Here is a 14,987-nt window from a genome sequence, read left to right as displayed (position 1 = left end):
TTGACTGATGCTCATCAGTCCATCTTTACTATTCATCCTGGAAGTGTGAAGATGTACCATGGTATGAAAGGGTATTTTTGGTGGTCTGGCATGAAGAATGATGTAGAAGACTTCATTGCTAAGTGTGGAACTTGTCAACGTGTGAAAGCTGTCCGGCAGCCTTCGTCCGGCCTTCTACAACCTCTTCCAGTACCTAGTTGGAAGTGGGAAGACATTGCTATGGACTTTGTCACCGGTCTACCCTGAACTAGCAAAAGGAATGACTCAGTGTGGGTGGTAGTGGACCGATTAACCAAATCGGCACACTTCATTTCGATGAAGATCACCTATACTATGGATAAGTTGGCCCGGCTTTATGTTGATAATGTGGTGAGATTGCATGGTGTTCCTGTTAGCATTGTGTCAGATAGAGACCCGAGGTTTACTTCGCGTTTCTGGAATAGTCTGCAGAAAGCTCTGGGTACTCAGCTGAATTTTAGTACTGCTCATCATCCTCAAACCGATGGCCAATCAGAAAGGACCATACAGATTTTGGAAGATATGCTTAGAGCGTGTGTCATAGATATGAGTGGTAACTGGGATGACCACCTAGCCTTGTTGGAGTTTTCTTATAATAACAGTTATCAGTCTATTATTGGAATGGCCCCGTTTAAAGCTTTGTATGGAAAGACTTGTAGAACTCCTCTGTATTGGGATGAAGTTGGGGAAAGGCGTGTTCTTGGCCTTGATCTAATCGAAACTACTAGTACCATGGTGGATATGATTAGAGAAAGGATCAAAATTGCTTAGTCCTGACAGAAGTCTTATGCGGATAAAAGAAGGTCTGACCTTGAGTTTCAAGTTGGAGAGCGTGCGTTTTTGAAAGTTTCGCCAATGAAAGGAGTCATGCGTTTTAATATCAAAGGAAAGCTCAGCCCTAGGTATATTGGTCCCTTTGACGTTATTGAAAAAGTTGGACCAGTAGCTTATCGGTTGGCTCTACCTCCGTCTCTTGCTGGTGTGCATGATGTTTTCTATATGTCTATGCTAAGGCAATGCTTGGCAAGCGCAGAGCAGTTGCTCCAGCATGAACCGGAAGGTTTGAGTGCGGATTTGACGTACGATGAAGAACCGGCTGAGATTTTGGATCGGAAGGATAAGCAGTTGAGAAACCGGACTATACCTTTGGTGAAGATCAGATGGAAGAATCATTCATTTGAGGAAGCATCTTGGGAGAAGGAAGATGAGATGCGGTCCAAGTATCCTCACCTTTTTGGACCCTCAGGTACGTTGTAATTTCGGGGACGAAATTTCTTTTAAGGAGGGAGGGATGTAACAACCCCCGTATTTCTAACCCGAGATCCGTATTGCAGGTCCGAGAACCCGAAGGTCTAGTCGGGTAAATTTGTGGAGTGTTTGGATAAAAGTCCATGACCATACCATGAACCCATGGATCTGGATCCTTTGTCTGAAGAGCCTGCCTTGCTTGGTAGTTGGTCTTCTGGAAGTCAAGTGATGTCGGAAAATGTCCGGAATGAAGGTAAAATCTCCCCCATCTCTTCTTTAGGGCTAGGTTGTATTTGGATATCAACCCCCTAGCAAAAGCACCCTTGTATGGCAAATTACATGGGGGCGGTTGCTAGTGGCGGTCGATTAAACCAAGCGACCGCCCAGTCCTGTTTCGAGGATTTTTCCCTATTTGCCCCCTGACTTCTATAAAAGGTAACCTTCGTCCAACTTACGAATATTTATTCGTGGTTACCGTTTTTGGAGGTTAGACGGCTGCGGAGAAGTGTCAAAAGTGGATCTAAAGTGCTGGCAGTGATCTGGAGATCAGTCCTTCCCTTTTTCTGGTGTTCTGGAGTGAGGTAATGGATTCACCCTTCATCCTTTATCTCCTTTGTCTTTCAATTTCATGTTAACTCATCCCCTCATCATTGTGGTTACCCTTTTGATCAATTGTGACTCTCTTTCCAATCTTCTTGAGGTGATTCATCCGAAAACGAAACCCTGCTTTCGTGAAAAGGATAATCTAGTCAAGGGGAGAGTTCTGGGTAATCCAATGATGATAATTGTTAGGATTCCTTCACCCTTTGGCTATAGGAGTGTTAGATTCGAGACTTAGGCCATGATCACTCGAAATCCGGATTAAAAACGGGTTATTAGAAGCCTGAGTTTCAGATTGAAACTCTTTGTTTTTGGGGCAGTCACTAGTGGCGGTCTCTCAACCTAAGTGACCGGCCCAAGCGACCAGCTGGTAAACAGTGACCAAATGACTTTTGGTTTTGATCCACCTTGATTCAATTAACTTATACATGATTATAACCCTGTGTTTAGGTATACTCTGTTTGAAAAGAAAGTCTTGTAATAGTTTACGGATCTCTTTTTACGGACAGTTTACTTATATGCAGGTAAGGACATTTAATCCTATCTTTATGAATAGACTTAAACATGCTAGTCCAGTGTTTGTTAGCATTAGTCTTTCTTTATATATGCTGTTGTAGTCATGTCTTATATATTAATCTTGTCATATTACTGTTGTTTGTCTTGTTTACATATATACTTTGTTGGTTATGAATGTGATATACTGATGATGTGTAGTATGAGGTTTTGATGGATGAGGTATTCCTTTGGGATATCTTAGCTTGAGATATCAGAAGGGCTGTGGAATGGGACACATGCCTGCTGATGTCCCTAGCACTGTCATGACTTTTGGATGACATTCTTAGGTGGAGTTTAGAATTTGCATGGCTAGGTACCCCACATGCTACTACCCTTTTGGTAGGGGGATTGAACCGGATGTGTGAAACCCAGCCCTAACCTTGACCCGGAAAAACCTTGTTGTTTGTAGGACCGACAACTCGAGGTCAGGCAAGAAGTCAACTTTGGGCCATCCCAGTGGAGGACTTGGTGTCTGGCTTTGAATCCATGAGTGTTGATGTCAATGTTCTATTTATGGAAACTGAATCTTGATGAAGATCGGATTAGTTGATGGACTTGGAGTGTTCTCTATCATGGTTTGAAGGCATTTCTACCTATTAGGTAAGTCACTTGGTGTGTGTGCAAAACCCCTTTATGTTTGGATTTGATCTGAGCCTTCAATTCCCTGTTTTGAACTTGCTGAACTAATTGGTCGACTCATTGGTCGACTGGACCAATCGACCAATCCAATCAACCAATGGGTTCTGTCTTTGGTAATTAGGTCTTGCTTGCTCTATTTAAGTCCAATCTCGAGTCTACTTCGTATTTTCTGCCTCCAAACTCTTTGGAACGAACCAAAGACCTCTACAAGTCATCTCCCTTGCGCTCTTGGTGTTTATCTTGACGGATCTTCGTCAAAACTTGTGTTCTTATACAAAAAGGTATGTTTACACTCTCTTCTTCTTCTTCATCCTTGTTTTCTTTCCTTTTGGGGTTGAGACAGTAGAGGAGATGCTGCATTCTCTGTTGCAAACATCTCTGAACTTATCTCTCATGATCTTCCTAAGGATTAATGGCTAAAGCAATGTCCGTAATCATGATCATTGCAAGCTTTTGAAGGAATCATGATCTAAATCATGATCTTGTCTTCGTTTGTCTTTGATTTAAATTCTGATCTTCTTAGATCTATTTTACTAATCATATTAGTAGACAATCGCTGTGTTTTCCTAACATGATCCATGATCCATCAATCTCTAGTTGTTTCTCTTCTATCATACCATGCTTTCTTCAAGTATCATGACTGATACATCTATGGTAAGTTTTGTTTCCTTATTTAGATTCATGTTCTTAGATCTATTTCTTGAAGATCTATGTATGCCTTCTATGATATCTTTATCAAAATCAATGATTCATCCTCCTATTGTTCTTGTCTATGATTTGTATTTTTAATTCTTCAAGAATCATGATTAATCTAATTATGGTAACTTTTGTTTCCTAATTTGTAACTCTAAAACTTGATTCGATTAGTGTTTTGAAGTCCTCTTTATGTTAGGATACTACCAATGTAGTTTACCCCTTGTTTAGTACCCTTTTGAACCACCAAATTCGGTTCTTTATTCTTAAAAACTCTGATTTTGTAGGCCACTGTCTCTGTTGGTCGACTGATTGGTCGACTGAGACAGTAGACCGATCCAATCGACCAATGAGTACAGCAACTCCAGATTTGGTCTGTTTTGGATGTTTTGATATCTTTTCTCTTAGGGATCTTTCCTAATATGTTGTATACACTTGTTTAGGACCTTCTTCTCAAGTTTGTCAAGATCTTACTTGAATTCTTAAGATTCCTTTGCAAGTTATAAAAGGTAAGGATGGTTACTTCCTTAACAACATAAATTGTATATCTTAGTTTCTATATTTGAATCTTGTTAGTTTATTTCTTTCATTGGATTCTTACAATGTTATACTACTGTTGTACTGTCTTGATATCAGTAGCATTACTTGTTTATATTAAATTGACTCATGTATGATTTACTTACCAGTTATATACAAGTTGAATGTTATTATTGATTTCTTTCCATATATGAAGTTACCATATATGTGATGTTATGAATTGATGCTTGTGTATGCTTAAGTATGGTTTGGGAAGGAGAGGTGTCCTTTTGACACTTCTGTCCTTGGACTACTACGGGAATATTATGGGATGTTTCCGAAGATGCCCTTTGGACACCTTCCTAAACTGTTGGATGACATATTTAGGACTGTCTAGTAGTGTTTGGTTAGGATGTCCCGTTATGTCAGACCCTAATCGGAGGGGTATTGAGACCAAACGACCCGTGGTAGCAATGGGGATTCATGGGCGCTCAAGACTGGTAACCAACCCGTGAGAGGACAGGAATCACATTGTGGGGGCCATTTATTGGTAGGGTTGCATATGGATAGACTTGGGCTCACGGGCGCTCAAGACCGGTAACCAACCCGTGAGGGGACGTGAGAGCTTCCCGTTTACCATATGTGAATAACCAATAGGGTTGATGAGTCCGTAGTTAGGGACTATGAGGACTCTAGTGTGAAGGATACCGGAAAGGATCACCAGGGGCGAGGAATGGAAGTATCTGGATTTGACTTGATGTAACTGAGTAGGAGACTTGCATTTGGCTAGGCTTGACCCTGACATGCGCCAGTACTTAGACCAATGGTGATGTGAGAGAGCGGTGACTTAACCCCCAGCCATGGAATGTCCCGAGGGATGCCGGACCCACTACCAAAAGGCATTGTGTGATGAGACCTTCCCAAAGAAGTATGGTGCTATGACTTAAAGCATGTCTGCCAATAGAGACCAACATACATAGAGTTAGATTCATACATTCATTGTTTGTTTCATACCATATTGCATTTATGTTGGTTTTGAAATCCTGCCATTTATGTTATTACGGTTTAACTGCCTTACTGAGTTTCTTTGAAACTCATTCCTTTTGTACAATGTTTTGTTAGATTACTCTACAGGTTCTAAGTATCATGACTGCTCGTATGAAGAAGCGCAAGGGGAAGAGGCATATCTCCAGGAAGGTGATTGCAGTTACGACAATTACACTGAAGATTCCGCGGGTGGTTATGCTCCGTACGATGCTTAGTCCGACCATAGAGTGGAAGCGCCCTTGTGCCATTTTTGAGATTTATACTTATAGAGACGTTGTCTATAAGATTGAGAACAATTTAGTTACCTATTGTACCTGCTATTGGGATTAGATTTTGTCTTGTTCCTTTTCTTTTAGAACTACTTTTCCGCTGGTTGTAGAGTGGGATTCCGCCTCACTTTACTTATTGATTTAGACATTCTGATTATCTTTCGTACTCTGATCATATATATGGTGTATTCTTTCCTTATTTGGATCTTTGGTTTATCTGATGCACATAGATTATTATTGTTCATGATTATGTTATTGTTTATGTGGGAGGTTGATTACTCGATACCTGATCTTCAGGGCTGTGGATCACACTCTCGGGTATGCCAGATAGGGTACCGACGGGGAGGATGTGACAGGATGACTCGTGATGACAGTGATGTGACGTTGGTCCACTGTTGGTCATGTAAATGGTAGGGTTGCATATATTAGGGTTGGGCTCATGGACGTCCAAGGAACGGACCAAGAGTCGTGAGGAGTCATGAGAGCTTCCGCCCCAATAATATGTGGATGACCATAGGGTTAAGGAGTGGAGTTCAACAACGATAGTCAGTCCGTGAGGATTCTCATTCCTAGGTTGCGAAGGATACTGAACCAAGTTGGTTGGTGCCATAGGGGATGTATCAGGACTTCATGTAGACATGTTACCTGTATGACCTTGCATTGGATTAGAAACCCCGACATGCGCCAGTACTCATTACCAATGGTCGTGGTGAGAGAGTGTTGACTTAACCCCAGCCATGGTTTGAGAGCCAGGTGTGGACCTTCCATTTTGCCCAGGATCCCTACAGAGGTAACTAGTCCTTGCCGGATCAGAGTGACTAGACCTACCCAGAGGAGGGCTGGTGTATATCTTAAAGCATGTCAGTTGTTAGAGACTTGCATAGTTAGAAATCATAGTATCATTCATACTTTGCACTCATTCATATCATTTATGCATTTATGCTTTGTTGGATAATTGATGGGAATTGTAATTGTTCTTGCTGAGTTCTCTAGAACTCACTCCTTTATTTTGTATATGTTTATTAGCCTGCACAGATGGAGGAATTATGCCGGAAGATGGATTGGTTTCCTATGAAAGAACCTTCCCGTATAAAGAGGATGTGGCACCAGCAGTGGGAAATGGAGATAGCTTGTGCGGGAGCTCCTGCAAGTGCATGGAGTGCGTTTATCGCACCTATTGATGGTTAGAGACGGAAAGTGGCTAGACAGTTCGCTCAGCGAATGGAGAAGAACTGGAGGACGCCCTTTTTAGAGATTCATGAAAAACACTATTTAGCCTTAGAAAAGGAAACTGGAAAGAAACTGATATAATTCTTTTGTTTGCTTCCGCTGAACTCGTATTCGTTTTATTCATTATTCTTTCATTTATTATTGTTATTGGAGTATTTGGACTCCTATAATTCTTTAATTCATTTATTGAACATTTATTGCTCTTGATTATCTATATTTGTATTTATTATTGTTGATAGACTAAAACCATGGATCCTGTGACGGATCACTCCCACAGGTTGTCGGGAGGGTAACCGAGACCGGTGGGTGGGGTGTCACACATACTACTACTCTTTCGGCAGGGGAATTGAAGCCGGATGACCCATGACGACGGTGATGTGACTCTGTTTCATCCTATAGCGGTAATCAGTCCGTGCGGAGACTCAGTGGTCCATTGTTCATACAATGGTAGGGTTGCATGTATATTTATATGAATTACTCGTTGAGTTCTTCGAAGCTCACCCCTTGTGGCTTGTTGTTTTAGATGTCTATACAGGTAAAGAACATACCCCGAGCTCGAGTACAGAGATATTTTCCATTTATTAAACAGTTGAGGAAACAATGGGAACTCACTATGGCTCATGGTATGATCCAAGTACCAGTGTGGAGTATTACAGCTCCGATCAACAATGATAGGAGACACCTAGTAAGTTGTTGGGACTACGAGCTAGACATCGACCTAAAGATGCAAGTGTACAAACACTTGGAGAAGAAGGTGAAACATTAGAATAAATAGGTTTTTGTTCTAGTTTATTCTTTCAATTCATACTTCCTTTGAGGATTAATTTTAATAGATTTGACCTCGTATCCGCTTGTTATTTAGAATCCTTTTGAGATCCTTGATTACTTTGATATTTTTTCTTTAATGTTAAATGTTTGATTCATTCTTGCTCATGATTATGTTATTGTGTGGAGTGGTGTGTGATGTGACTTGAAACCGGATCTTGTGATTATGAATCACTCCCTAGGGTATTCAGGAAAATAGATACCTGGTGGGTGGATGTGACATGGAGTCTAAGATAAATTTTGCATAAGATAATGTCCAACCATCTGCTAGCAATATCCATGTCACACCTGCTATTTACCCAAGAACCGTTGTTGTTCTAAAGCATGGAGACAGGATTTGAGTTGTTTCTTCCTAGAGCCGCCACCAAAAAGGTTTGTTTTTTGGCAATCAGTCCATCGCAAGCCACGGATAAGACCATAACAAAGTGTTGTCATTGTCCTTAAGCAAATACCTGATGCATTTACTTGCCACCAAGCGGGGTCTAAGAATGGCATGAAAGGTGTTGGTGCAAGAAATGTGATCTTAACTCCATGGTTCGCTCCAGATCCAGCCCTTGTTCCTGAGACCAAAGCAAAGTGAAAGTGGGCCGCCTATGAGCACGGGAAGTGATGAGCACATTTATGTGTGAAATCTTAGGGCATAAAGCATGCATTTTACACACTTAGAGTGGAGCTACCTTGGGTTTTATGTTGTTTTTGCAGATTTTAGGACTTTTCAATATTTAAGCAAATATTTGGAGTTTTGGGTATGAATCATGAAATTTTAATCATCAAGAGGTCCATTCAAATTCTCAAATGCAAAAATGGGCCTGATCTGGAGCATGATGGGTTAGAGATGTGATTATAGGCCAACTCCGAAATATTTAAGAGATAAAGAAGGCAAATTTGATCTACGGCTGAGATTATAAATTATCAATCAAATCTATAAAGATATTATTGAGAGTCCAAATGGAGAAAAGAGTCATTGCATACCTCAATATCTTATTTCCTATTTGTGATTTGATTAAAGAAAGAAAAAGAGGAAAAAGAATTATATTTAGAGAAGGAAGAGGCAAAAATCTCGTTTTTGAATGTCTCTGTCTAGTTTCAATCAGGCCCTTCATCGAATGGTCATCCGGTGTCCGATCGTGCTGATTTTTGGAGGAGAGCTTCACGATTTCTTAAACCTCAAATCCAAGGTGTAATTGTGCATTTGATCTCTCTAAATTAGTCCGATTAGTACATCAAAACCCTAATTGGTTAAGTCAGATAAAAACCCTGAGTTTGATTTAAATTCTATCAAGATTCATATCCCATGTAAACTCTATAAAAGGAGAGCATACACCATCAAGGGAAAAGGTGTTTTAGAGCTTAGTAGAAGCACTCTTTCTTTTCTCTTTAGTTTATTTAGGTTTTTTCTAGTTTTCTTTGTTTGCATTTGTGAGATTTAAATTTCTAGATTGAATGTTTAGGTTTAAGTTTTCTATGTAATGCAATTCAAATTCAAGTTTCAAGTTTTAAGATTCTTTTTTTCTCGGGTCTAGCAATTGCAGATCTAGATCATTCTAGATCTAGATCTGGTTGTTAGGTTGGTTGAGATTCTAATTGTTTGTTCAATTCGCAAGTAAGTAACCTTCTTCAATAATCTTCTCTCCTCCCTCCATTCCCACTTCTATCTACCCCTTCATATTCTTAATTTAAGATTTACTTTCAGCATTTATTTATTGTTCTCTCTTCCCGTGGGTCCTTGATCAGAGATGCCTACAGTCATGCCTCTCTTTGGTTAAGGTTTCCCTTTCCTTTTATTACTATATTATTTACTTTCTGCATTTATTTATTGTTCTCCCTTCCCCTGGGTCCTTGATCAGAGATGCCTACAGTTGTGCCTCTCTTTGGTTAAGGTTTCCCTTTCCTTTTATTACTCTGTTATTTACTTTCAGCATTTATTTATTTCTTCTCTGCAATTTCTTTTTCTCTAATATCCGTTCCCCCGATCGGTGGACTGTAAGCTACGAAAAAGGGTCCATGGTCAAAGTCATTATCATTATACTCCCCTTCCCTAGATCTAGAGTTGACACTCGGATCACTTCCCTTTTATTTTTATTTATTTATTATGCGCATTTTTTCTGCCTTTATTAATTATGCATTGATTATGTTTGCTTTAATTTTCGTTTCAATTCGATCGCATTAGATGTATGGATTAGGAGCATTCGTTTAGTTTAATTAAGTAATTAACAAATTTTAATCATTGCACTCTCGCATTATCATTAAGAAGTTAATTCTAAAGTGGTATATCTCCTTGAGATCGACCTGTTAGCTACACGATACCGTGCACTTGTGGTTACTTTTAATTTCACAAACAGGAAGCCACCTCCGACGATCGAGTTAGCTCAGGCCAGCAAATAAGGAACTCCATAGAGGAGTGTCGACCCAAAGCAATGATGAAGATCAAGCTCTTTGAGGGGTTAGAAAGCTAAAATGAGATGTCTAGAGTGTGTAGAGCTTACCCCCGCTCCCACCCGTTGGTGGATTATATAATGGATTCATACCTCCTCATGAATGTTTCTCGGCCTTTGGATGTCCACCGGTGAGATGGAAGGCGGAGATGACTCCTGCCGTTCCTGGAATCACGGCGCACTCCAGACAATAGCTTCAGCCACCATGAGCGTCCCATCCAGGTGCCTTATCCCTAGCCTTAATATGTCAGAGCTTTCTGAGGAAGACAAGGATCCTGTCATCCCAAGGCTCAAGAAGATCTCCCACCACGCTTTATCCTTGAGGCAACCGTATTTCTTTGTGGAAAATGGGCCCCAGCATGCTGACTCGTGCCATCCAGATTGTCCCAAGGCTTGCTGGGGATGATGAGCTGTCTCGGATACCTAGGGTCTCCTCCAAATAAAAGAACCCTGGGCCTGTAGACGAAACTGAAGGAAGCCTAGGCCCATTGACCACCCTAGATCCCTCTTAGGTACCAATTTCCTAGGCCCATTGGGATATGGTAATAACAAAAGGTAATTAAGCAACTGTTTAGCTCCTTCGCAAACCACACTGAGTCATTTTTCAACTATCTACAATGAATATATTGAACTCAACAAGTATCTTTTTTTTACCATAAACCTCCAAATATGCCTACACAGCATTGTTGTGTTCCATTCATGCAATTTCCTTGTGCCAAGGCTCCCTTCATCGAATGGTTTGCAGACTGACTGCCAAGAAACCTTGTAAGAGCCAAACTTCAAACCTCCTTCCCAAAGGAATCTCACCATCGTGCTCTCCAAATGATTTATGACCAAAGCTGGGATTTTCACTGCATTGATCCAACAAGCCACCACCCCCATGAGATTGACTTGATGAGGGTTAGTCTATCTGCATATGAAAGAGACCGGCTCTTCCAAGCAGATAATCTTTAATCTACCTATTTTAACAAAGGAATAAAATGATTAGCTTTTAAAGCTTTAGATGACATAGGGATTCCAAGGTAAGTTAACAGAAGGTCGCCAAGAGAGAATCCCAACTTTTGATTGAACACACCAACAGTTTCTAACGCGGCGGTGTTCACAAAGAAGATGCTAGATTTAGCATTTTTTATGGTAAGGCTCTAAGATAAGGAAAACTCTCTAAAAAGAGCACTAAGAGTGTCTGCATTTTTGCTCGAGTTCTCTCCAAAAATGAACAAATCATAGGCAAAATAGATAGAATGATCTCCGGTACCATACAATGGGGGTGATAATCATATCTACCATTCCTGGTGGAAGCCCCAGAGAATCAGTGAACACCTGCAGCATCGTGTTCAAAAGTGATAAGTTGATTTCATCCATATTATTTTAGACGATTAATTTACTATGTTTCCATGTGTTTATAATTGTTTTATATCAATTTATCCTAATATGATATGAAAATGAATATGTTGCACCCTTTCCCTTAATTTCTATAATTTTGATGATTTTATATATTTTCTAACAAATTCTAATTAAGATTTATTATTTTTACATGTAAGAAATTATCAATCAAATCTTCAAGGGTATTATTGAAAAATTATGTAAAGAGAATCCTAATGGAACCAAACTAGATTTTATTCATTAAGTTACAGTGCACTTTAAAAGCTTTCTCAAGTCAAAAACATGGAGAGAATGAGTCCTTGCATGCTTCTATATTTTATTCATATTTACTACTTGATAAAAGAAGGAAAAAGAATCATATTCAAAGAAGGAAGACAGAAAAACCCCGTTTTTGACTGTCTCTGTCTAGTTTCGATCATGCCCTTCATTGGATGGTTATCTGGTGTCCGATCAAGACAATTTTTTGAGGAGAACTTCAAGACTTCTTGGTCTTCAAATCCAATGGTGGAATTGTGAATTTGATCTCTCTAAGTTAGTCCGATTCATACGTCAAAACACTCCTTGGTTAAGTCAGATAGAAACTCTGAGTTTGATTCAAACTCTGACTTTAATCTAGGTAATTACTCTATAAAAGGGAGAGCATACTCCAACAAGAGGGGAGAACATTTTGGGGAGCCTTGGGAAGAGCATAGAGAACCCTCTTGGATCTTTAGAGGAGCGTAGAGGTCGAATTTTAGAGATGGATGACTTTGGAGATCTGAGGCTTGGGAATAAGTTTTTCTTCATCTTCTTTCAATGTTCTTGAACTCTTTTATGATGTTTTTAATTTCTAGTATGAACTAATTTAATTTTTCTAGGGATCAGATGTAGCCTATCTTTGAATTTCCACTCTTGAATTCATCAATATAATTTTGAATATTGTTTTCTTTGATTGAGTTTTTACTTCTATTTGCCATGCTTTTGATTAATTGGCCACTAATCAACTTATTTGTTAATCATAATGAACTGAGAGGGATTTATGTGTTTAGTTCATTGGAGTAAAAGTCATGAATTACATGTAGGATAGAAATATACTTACATGGTTTGTGTAGTTGTTACATGGGAATCTATAGAATTTAATGATTTCTTAGTTGTTTTAACCCACAAAGAAATATAGTGGGTTAGCAATTGAGGGAATTTTTATTGTTACTCAAGAAAGTCTAGTAGATAGGGAAGGGAATCTCAACTATCAATCAGAAAAATATTTCTCAAATTATAAAGATGGATCAAAGGGTGGGAATGCTTAATTCTCTTCCTTATTATTTGTTCGAATAAAATTGGTATAATTAATTTGGTACTTAATCTATAGTCCTCGAGGGAACAATCTTTTATCATTATATTACTTGTTACGACAGCGTACACTTGCGTTGTTATCTTTGGCGCCGTTGCTAAAAAGAAAAAAGAAAAAAGAATTTGATGCTTCAATGTTATCATTTCCATATATGTATTTCATCTATTTTAGCCATATTCTACTTTCTTCCACCTTCACAAGTCCTCTTGACCTTGGATAAGTGATTGCTCTTCATTAGTGGAGAGAGGGATGATAGGCTGAACATGTAAGAATTGACCTTGAAACTAGGGAGTTATCGGTTGAATTTGGGATCTCAAATATGCATGCACTTGATTGGTTAAGGTATACACACACACACACGGGTCAAAATTTTGACTTTGTGATCTATCTACCCATCTTTTATTTAGCTTATTTTATACATTCCTTTGAATTATGGTTGAACTTGACTAAGACTGAATATTTAATCAAAATGAGAGTTTGTCTAATCCTGATATTTGCTAGAGGACTAGCAAATGTTAAAGTTGGGGGTAATTTGATAAGTTGATTTCATACATATTTTTTTAGACAATTAATTTACTATATTTCCATGTGTTTATAATCGTTTTATATCAATTTACCCTAATATGATATGAAAATGAATATGTATGCACCCCTGACGAAGCCCTCTGTTGGCGCAGAACCAATTAGACTACGTACCATTTAAGAATATCACAAAACTAGGGTTCACAACACACTTAACCACCCAAAGATAAAGGTGGCTGGGAAGTTCAACTTGCTTAGCAGAGAGAAGAGAAAACTCCACTACACGGAGTCATAGGCTTTCCAAAGGTCAATCTTCATGGTGAACCGAGGGCGGCCCCTTTGAATGCTATAATCTAGGAGAATCTCTTGGCATAAAAGGACATCTTCACAGCTCTACCTGCCTTCCATAAATGGGGTTTGATTTATCCCTATCACCTTGGGAAGGACATGCTTCAAGCGGTTAGCCAATAATTTTGCTATAAAGCGATAGATAAAGTTACCAAACACAATGGGCCAAAAATCACTAAAGGTGGTCTAAGATAAGTGAGCTTTGAAAGTTTCAACTCATCTAGCATTCAGAAAGTAGCCAAAAACATCTGATAGCATGACAAATGGTCAGACCGGTAATTTCCCGTAATCGTTTGATGGAGGTGGCGTTAAAATCATTAGTGCTAGGGCCAAATCCTCATCAACATAAAAAAATAATTCCTTTGATCTCATCCACCAAGAAAGGCCCCTTCTTTGGAGGAGAGAGATCTATCAACGGGAAATTCCAGGTTCAGGCAAACCACAGGGGGCAAACCATTGTAGGCACTACCAACTGGAAGTATTACTTTGTTTTTAGATTGGATACATATCAAACATCCAACCATATGGATTGGAATTTTTAGTTCCTTGTGCGTAAAGGATTCAGAGACAAGTTAGGGGTGGGGATGTTAGGGGCTAGCAGGGTGGGGCTTTAAGTCATTACATGGTTTAATGTGGGGGTAACATTGGAAATCTACAAGTAGAAATGAACTAATGATTAACAGTGTTAAGTAACAATGGCTCTGACTAATAAATTGGATACCTCAGAAGGTGGCATTAATTTTAGGGGATGCCACAGGGGGCGGCACTGAAAATTTCCTGATATTTCAAGGTATGAAATTGCCGATTACCATCTTAGATTTTGGTTTTTACAAACCCTAAAAGCCATGGTGCTCTCTATCACTTTGTTCTCCTCCCATTAAATCTCCGTGTAGAAACAAAGTTTGTATGGAACAGATGGAAGCTTTGGATTGGCAGATTTTGGTTTTTACAAAGCCCAAAAGGCAAAGGTGTTTGCAAGATCTTTTGTATCCCCTCATATGAATTCTCCACTTGTAAATGCTAAGAGTTCTCATGAGACAATCAATTCCTTCCAGTTTCATTAGTGATGTAAAAATTATCTTTTAATAATCCCTAAAATGGTTGAGAAAACATTTCCTTTTAAAAATATATATATATATATATATATATATATATATATATATATATATATATATACTTGTGGAATGTCTCTACTTTTTACCATATATGTTGGGGTGTTCTTAAAATTTCCCTAACTTTTTTCTTGTAATTTCTATTCATTCAGCACAGCCCAAATGAAAATCACATACATGACTACATATCCTTGAAAGATGCAGACTCATCATAATT

This window comes from Hakea prostrata, chromosome 1 (assembly GCF_041222555.1).
Source record: "Hakea prostrata isolate BN-2017 chromosome 1, UWA_Hpros_2, whole genome shotgun sequence".
NCBI classification, from domain to species: Eukaryota; Viridiplantae; Streptophyta; class Magnoliopsida; order Proteales; family Proteaceae; genus Hakea; species Hakea prostrata.
This window is presented reverse-complemented; position numbering follows the sequence as displayed.